Source organism: Tenrec ecaudatus, chromosome 1 (genome assembly GCF_050624435.1).
Source record: "Tenrec ecaudatus isolate mTenEca1 chromosome 1, mTenEca1.hap1, whole genome shotgun sequence".
Lineage (NCBI taxonomy): Eukaryota > Metazoa > Chordata > Mammalia > Afrosoricida > Tenrecidae > Tenrec > Tenrec ecaudatus.
This window is the reverse complement of record NC_134530.1, coordinates 11,064,296-11,070,893: the sequence shown is the minus strand read 5'-3', so window position 1 is coordinate 11,070,893 and position 6,598 is coordinate 11,064,296. Positions and strand designations below refer to the sequence as shown.

Sequence of the window (6,598 nt, the reverse complement as noted above, 5' to 3'; positions counted from 1 at the left end):
TCATGCAACTCTTATCACAATCCATCCACATCCATCCATTGTGTCAAGAACATTTGTACATCTGTTGCCATCATCATTCTCAAACATTTCCTTTCTGCTTGGTCCTTGGTATCAGCTCCTCAAATTTTCCCCTCCCTCCCTACTCCCCACTCCCTCAGGTACCCTTGATAATTTATAAATTATTATTGTGTCATGTCTTACACTGTCCAATGTCTCCCCTCACTCACTTTTCTGTTGTTCATCCCCCAGGGAGGGGTTTATATGCAGATCCTTGCGATCAATTCCCCATTTTACCTCACCTTACCCTTACCCTCCTGGTCTCACCACTCTCATTATTGGTCCTGAGGGATTCTTCTGTTCTGATTTCCTGTGTTTCCAGTTCTTATCTCTACCAGTGTACATTCTCTGGTCTAGCCAGATTTATAAGGTAGAATTGGGATCATGATAGTAGGTGGGGAGGAAGCATTTAGGAACTAGAGGAAAGTGGTGTGTTCAATCGTTGCTATACTGCACCCTGACTGGCTCATCTCCTCACTGCGACTCTTCTGTAAGAGGATGTCCAGTTGCCTGCAGATGGCCTTTGGGTCTCCACTCACACTGCTCCTCATTCACAATATGAGTTTTTTTCTTTGATGCCTGATCCCATCAACACCTCATAATCACACAGGCTGGTGTGCTTCTTCCATGTGGATTTTGTTGCTTCTCATCTAGATGGCTGCTTGTTTATCTTCAAACCTACAAATATATGCACATAGATCTATTTCCCCATTGTCATATATAAATATATTTACATATGCACATGCCTGTATTTAGACCTCTATAAATGCCCTTTGCCTCCTAGTGTTTTCCTCTATTTCTTTACTTTCCTCTTGTTCCACTATCATGATCAGCCTTCATTTAGGTTTCAGTAATTCCTCTCAGTTACATTGCCCTTGATTAAGTCCTACCAGGACTCCTACACCCTCCTCGCCATTGCTTTTTGGATCATTTGTTGTTCCCTTGTCCCTGGGTTTATTAACACCCACTTTCTTCCCCCCACCTTCTCCAATGTCCCCCCAGAACCATCAGTCCTGTTGTTTTCTCCTCCAGATTGTTTATCCAGCCTGTCTTTTTTTTTTTTTTAATGTTTGCATCCAGACTAGGACCAACTCCACAGGAGGAGTCGCTCCACTCTCAAAGGTGCAAAATGCTGCCAGAGGTTATGCGACCACAACACTAAAGCAGTGCGTGGAGCCAGACCTCACTGGGCAGTGCTTGCTCTTCCAACAGTAGAACACTGTCCCAGGCATTGTGTTAACCTGGACAGCTGATAACCGTTGGGGGCCAGCCTGTCTTATCTAGATAGATATGCAGAGATAACAATATACACAAACACAAGACAGAGTAAAACAAAGCAGCAAAAGAAAACAATGACAACAACAACAACAAAAGCGATGACAAGAAGAAAAAAGAAAGGCCTGTAAATAGTTCAAGGTGTGTTTGTTGACTTTTAGGAGTGTTTTCCAGTTGGGTCTGATGGGGTGCCATGCCCTGGACCCAAAGACTATTTTTTGTATTCCCTTGGGACTTCCTTTCCCTGCTCCCCTTATTGTTCTGTTGCATGCCCTTAGTGTTTTGCCTTGATGTGGTGGGGTCAGATCAGGTGCAAATCCTGCACTGTGTCTCCAGTATTGTCCCCCATAGTACTATGTGTTAGTGAGGGATGTCATGTCTCATAGTGGGGCTGGCCATATGGTCCTCTCTGTGTATTGGCTACTCTGAACAGGGATATCATCCCCGGGGCTTGATGGACCAGGATGTGTTCCACTCTCTCTTCCTCCCCCTTCCTGTGTGTTCTGATCAGACATGTCCCTCTCCCTGAGCTGTAGCTTGAGTGCTGTCCTCTGAAGTGAATTATTCTGGGGTTTGGGGCTGTCCGTGTAGTTGGGATTTAGACCGGCCCCTCAGACCTCTCTATTGGTTCTCTGCTTCATGCTGGTATGTTGCATTCACCTCTTGGAGCACCAGGTTGAAGTCTGGTCCCTCTTTCCCTGTGGAGATATAAACAATACCCTCCACTTGGGTGGGTTAGTGCCCTGTTACCCCGCTACCCATGTCATATTTTTCTTTTTTTCCCCTTTCTTGTTAGTTGGCTACCAGATGTATCCTTAGATTTGGTCTGGCCCCTGCCATGCTACCTAGACTTCAACCTAGGAATGTTTAAATACAGTAGCTTTTTCTCTATGCACATTTTGCTTTTTTTTTTTAAGCTTACTCAGCGGACTCATGTTGTACATGTCCTTTTGTACTTGGCTTACTTCACTTAGCATGAACTCCTCCAGTTCTTCCCATGTGGTGATGTGCTTCATACATTTGTCACTGCTTTTGAGTGATACATAGTACTCCATTGTATATAGGTACCACAGTTTATTAATCCGTTCATCTGTTGATGGAAATTTGGGCTGTTTCCAACTCCTTGCCATTGTGAACTATGCCACAATGAACATTGGAACACAGATGTCTGGCCATGGTTTGTTTCTTGGCTCTTCAGGGTATATGTCCAGTAGGGGGATTGCTGGATCATATGGTAGCTCAATTTCCATCTGTTTTAGAAATCTCCAAATTGATTTCCATAGTAGCTGTACATACCTACAGGTCCACCAGCAGTGGATGAGAGTTCCTGTCTCCCCACAGTCCCTCCAACACTTGTTGCTTTCTGATTTTTTGAAATGGGCTATCTTTGAGGGTGTTAGGTGGTATCTCATTGTTGTTTTAATTTGAATTTCTCTTATGGCTAATGATCGGGAACATGTATTCATATGTTTATGGACCATTCGGATTTCTGCCCTTGTGAAATTTCTTTTCAGGTCCTTTGCCCACTTACTCAGTGGGCAATAGGGTTTTTTTTCTTTTGGGGAGTGAGCAGAGTATTGTAGATTTTAGCAATAAGGCCTTTGTCTGATGTGTCATTGGTAAAGATCTTTTCCCAGTTCGTGGACTCTCTTATTACTCTCTTGGTGAATTATTTCGATGTACACAGGTGTTTTATCTTCAGTATATCCCATTTGTCAATTTGTGCCTCCTCTGTGTTTGTACCCTTCCATATTTCTGATAGCCTGTGTATTCCCTGTGCCAAAATTCTCAAGTTGGTCCCAATTCCCTCATTGATGGCCCTAATAGTTTGGGGTTTAACTTCAAGGTCTGTGATCCACCTTGAGTTTATTCTTGTGCAATGAGTGAGATAAGGGTCTTGCTTCATTTTTCTGCATGTTGATATCCATTTTTTCCAGCACCACTTGTTAAAGAGGGCATCTGCTTCCCATTGGATATTTTTGGGGCCCTTATCAAAGGTCAACTGTCTGTATGCGGATGTTTTTATTTCTGGGTTTTCAGTTCTTTTCCATTGGTCTGAGTATCTCTCATTGTACCAATACCATGAGGTTTTGACAACTGTGGTTGTATAGTGTGTGCTATGGTCAGGTAAAGAAAGCTCTCCCACTATGTCCTTCTTGAGGAGTTCTCTGCTAATTCTGGGCACTTCCCTCTCCATATGAAGTTGGTAATCAGTTTTTCCATTTCTTTGAAGAAAGATGAGGGTAATTGTATCGGGATTGCATTAAACTTATATAGTGCCTTTGGCAGAACTGACATCTTGACTACATTGAGTCTTCTAATCCACGAACCTGGGATATTCTTCCATTTGTTGAGGTCATTCTTGGTTTCTTGTAATAGTGTTTTGTAGTTTTCCTCATACAAATCTTTTGTTCTTTTAGTCGGGTATATCCCTAGATATTTCCATTTGTGTTTGGCTGTTGTGAAGGGTACCACCTTTTTTATCTCCTCTTCTGTGGTCTTGTCCGATGTGTATAGCAGTCCAATAGACTTCTGTTTGTTGATCTTGTATCCTGCCACTCTGCCATATTCCTCTATTGCTTCCAGTACTCCCCTTGTGGAGCTTTTGGGATGTTCCATATATAATATCATATCATCTGTGAATAATGATAATTTCACCTCTTCCTTCCCCAGGTAAATGTCTTTGATGTGTTTTCTTTGCCTGTTAGCCAAAACCTCCAGTATGATGTTAAGTAAGAGTGAGAATGAGGGACATCCTTGTCTGGACCCCTTTTTCAGTGGGATGTGTTTTCTTCTCGCCATTGACTACCACCTTGGCTGTTGGGTTTTCATGTATAGCTTATATTATATTGAGGAATTTTCCTTCCATTCCTCTTCTTGAGTGTCTTAAACGGGAATTGTTGTTGGATGTTGTCTAATGTATTTTCTGCATCTATCAATATTATCATATGTTTCTTATAGTTTTTCATGTCAATGTGGCAAATGATACTAATGGTCTTTCTTATGTTGAACCCTCCCTGCATCCCTGGTATGAATCCCACTTGGTCATGGTGACTTATTTGTTTTATATATTTTTGTATTCTATTGTTTTTGTTAAGGATTTTGCATCGATGTTCACTAGGGATATTGGTCTGCAGTTCTCAATTCTTGTGGAATCCTTACTAAGTTTTTGGTCTCAGAGTTATACTAGCTTCATAGAAGTTCAGGAGCTTGCTACCTTTTCCTATTTTTTGAAAGAGTTTGTGTAGGATTGGTGTTAGTTCTTCCCTGAATGCTTGGTAGAATTCTGCTGTGAAGCCATCTGGTCCAGGGGATTTTTTTGTTGGTAATCCCTTGATAACCTTGTCTATTTCTCTTATTGCTATGGGTCTGTTGAGATGCTTGACATCCATCAGGGATAGTCTAAGGCGGGATTGTTTTTCCAAGAATTTGTCCATGTCTTCCAAATTGTTGAATTTATTGGAATACAGTCCGTTGTAGTACTGTGTAATTATCCTTTTGATTTCATTAGGGTCTGTTGTAATGTCCCCTGTTTCACTCTCACACCCTTATCCTTGCTATTGAGAGATGTTCCTTCCTTTCTTTGATTAGGTTTGCCAGTTGTCTGTTGATTTTGTTTATCCTTTCAAAGAACCAGCTTTTAGCAGCATTTTTTCCATGGTTTTCTTATTTTGCCTCTCCTGAATCTCCACCCTGATTTTTATTGTTTCTTTCTTTTCCTAACAGTAGTATTGTCCTGTTGACTCTGCTCTAGTTGCTGTAAGTTTTGTTCCAGCATATCAGTCATAAGTCTCTCTTCTTTTTTAATGTATGCATGTATTGCTGTGAAACTTCCTCTGATAACTGCCTTTGCTATCTCCCATAAGTTTGGGGACATCATGTTCTCATTCCTGTTGGTTTCTAGAAACTTCCTAATTCATCTCTGATCTGGGCCAGTACACACTCCTTTTGAAATAGAGAGTTAGTCATCCTCCAATTGTTTGCTCTTGTTTTCTTCATCTTCCTTTTGTTGATTTCCAGCTGCATGGCTGAGCGGTCAGAGGAGAGATCTGGTTGATATCAATGTACTTAAATTTATGCAGATTTGCCTTGTGTCCCAGCATGTGGTCTATCTTTGAATATGTGCCGTGTGGGCTTGAAAATAATGTAGTTGTTTTTTGGGGGGGAGACATGAAGAGCTCTGTAAACATCTATCAGGACAAATTGTCTACTTTTAGTGTTACATCTATCAGGACAAATTGCCTACTTTTAGTGTTTAGATCTCCAGCCTCCTTGTTGAGTTTATTTCCCTGTGATCTATCTTTCTCAGAGAGCAGTATATTGAAGTCACCTACTATAATCATTGAACCTGTGATTTTTTTCATCTTTTGGAACGTTTGGTTGACATGATTCAGTGGGTCTCTCATTCAGGGAATTTATGTTTAAAATGCTTAGTGGAGATGAGTCAGTCAGGGTGCTGTGTAGCAATGATGAAACATACTAGTTCCTAAATGCTTCCTTCCACCCCACTATCATGATCCGAATTCTATCTTACAAATCTGGCTAGACCAGAGGATGTATACTGTACAGATAGGAACTGGAAACACAGGGAATCCAGGATAGATAATCCCTTCAGAACCAATGCTGAGAGTGGCAATATTGGGAGGGTGGAGGGAGGGGGGGTTGGAAAGGGAGAAACAATTACGAGGATCTACATATAACCTCCTCCCTGGGGGATGGACAACAGAAAAGTGGGTGAAGGGAGACGTCAGACAATGTAAGATATGACAAAATGATAATAATTTATAAATTATCAAGGGTATCTAAGGTAGTGGGGAGTGGGGAGGAGGGAGGGAGGGGAAATTTTGAGGAGCTGATACCAAGGGCTCAAGCAGAAAGCAAATGTTTTGAGAATGATGATGGCAACACATGTACAAATGTGCTTGACACCATGGATATATGTATGGATTGTGATAGATTATACAAGACCCTAATAAAATTATTTTTCAAATGCTTAGTGGTTCTTTGTCTACTGTCCCCTTTAGCTTTAGCTAGTGTCCCTCCTTATCTCATTTTATAGTTTGCACTTTGAATTCAATTTTATCTGAGATTAGGATTGCAACCCCATTGGTTTTTTTTAATTGCTGTTTGCTTGGTATGTTTTTCTCAAGCCTTTGATTCTCAACCTATTTTTGTCTGTAGTCTTGAGATGTGTCTCCTGTAGGCAGCAGTTTGATGGGTTGTGTTTTCTAAGCCAGTCTGCTAGCCTCAGTCTTTTGATGCCTGC

General features: G+C 41.3%; 1 non-coding gene across 1 annotated transcript; it reads right to left on the bottom strand.

The window, feature by feature from the left end:
- Positions 1–1,122: 1,122 nt before the first annotated feature.
- On the bottom strand, positions 1,123–1,321 carry LOC142438354 (small nucleolar RNA SNORA74). Its single transcript, XR_012782742.1, has one exon. It is a non-coding gene; the product is annotated as a small nucleolar RNA SNORA74 (small nucleolar RNA).
- Between the last annotated feature and the right edge of the window lie 5,277 nt (positions 1,322–6,598).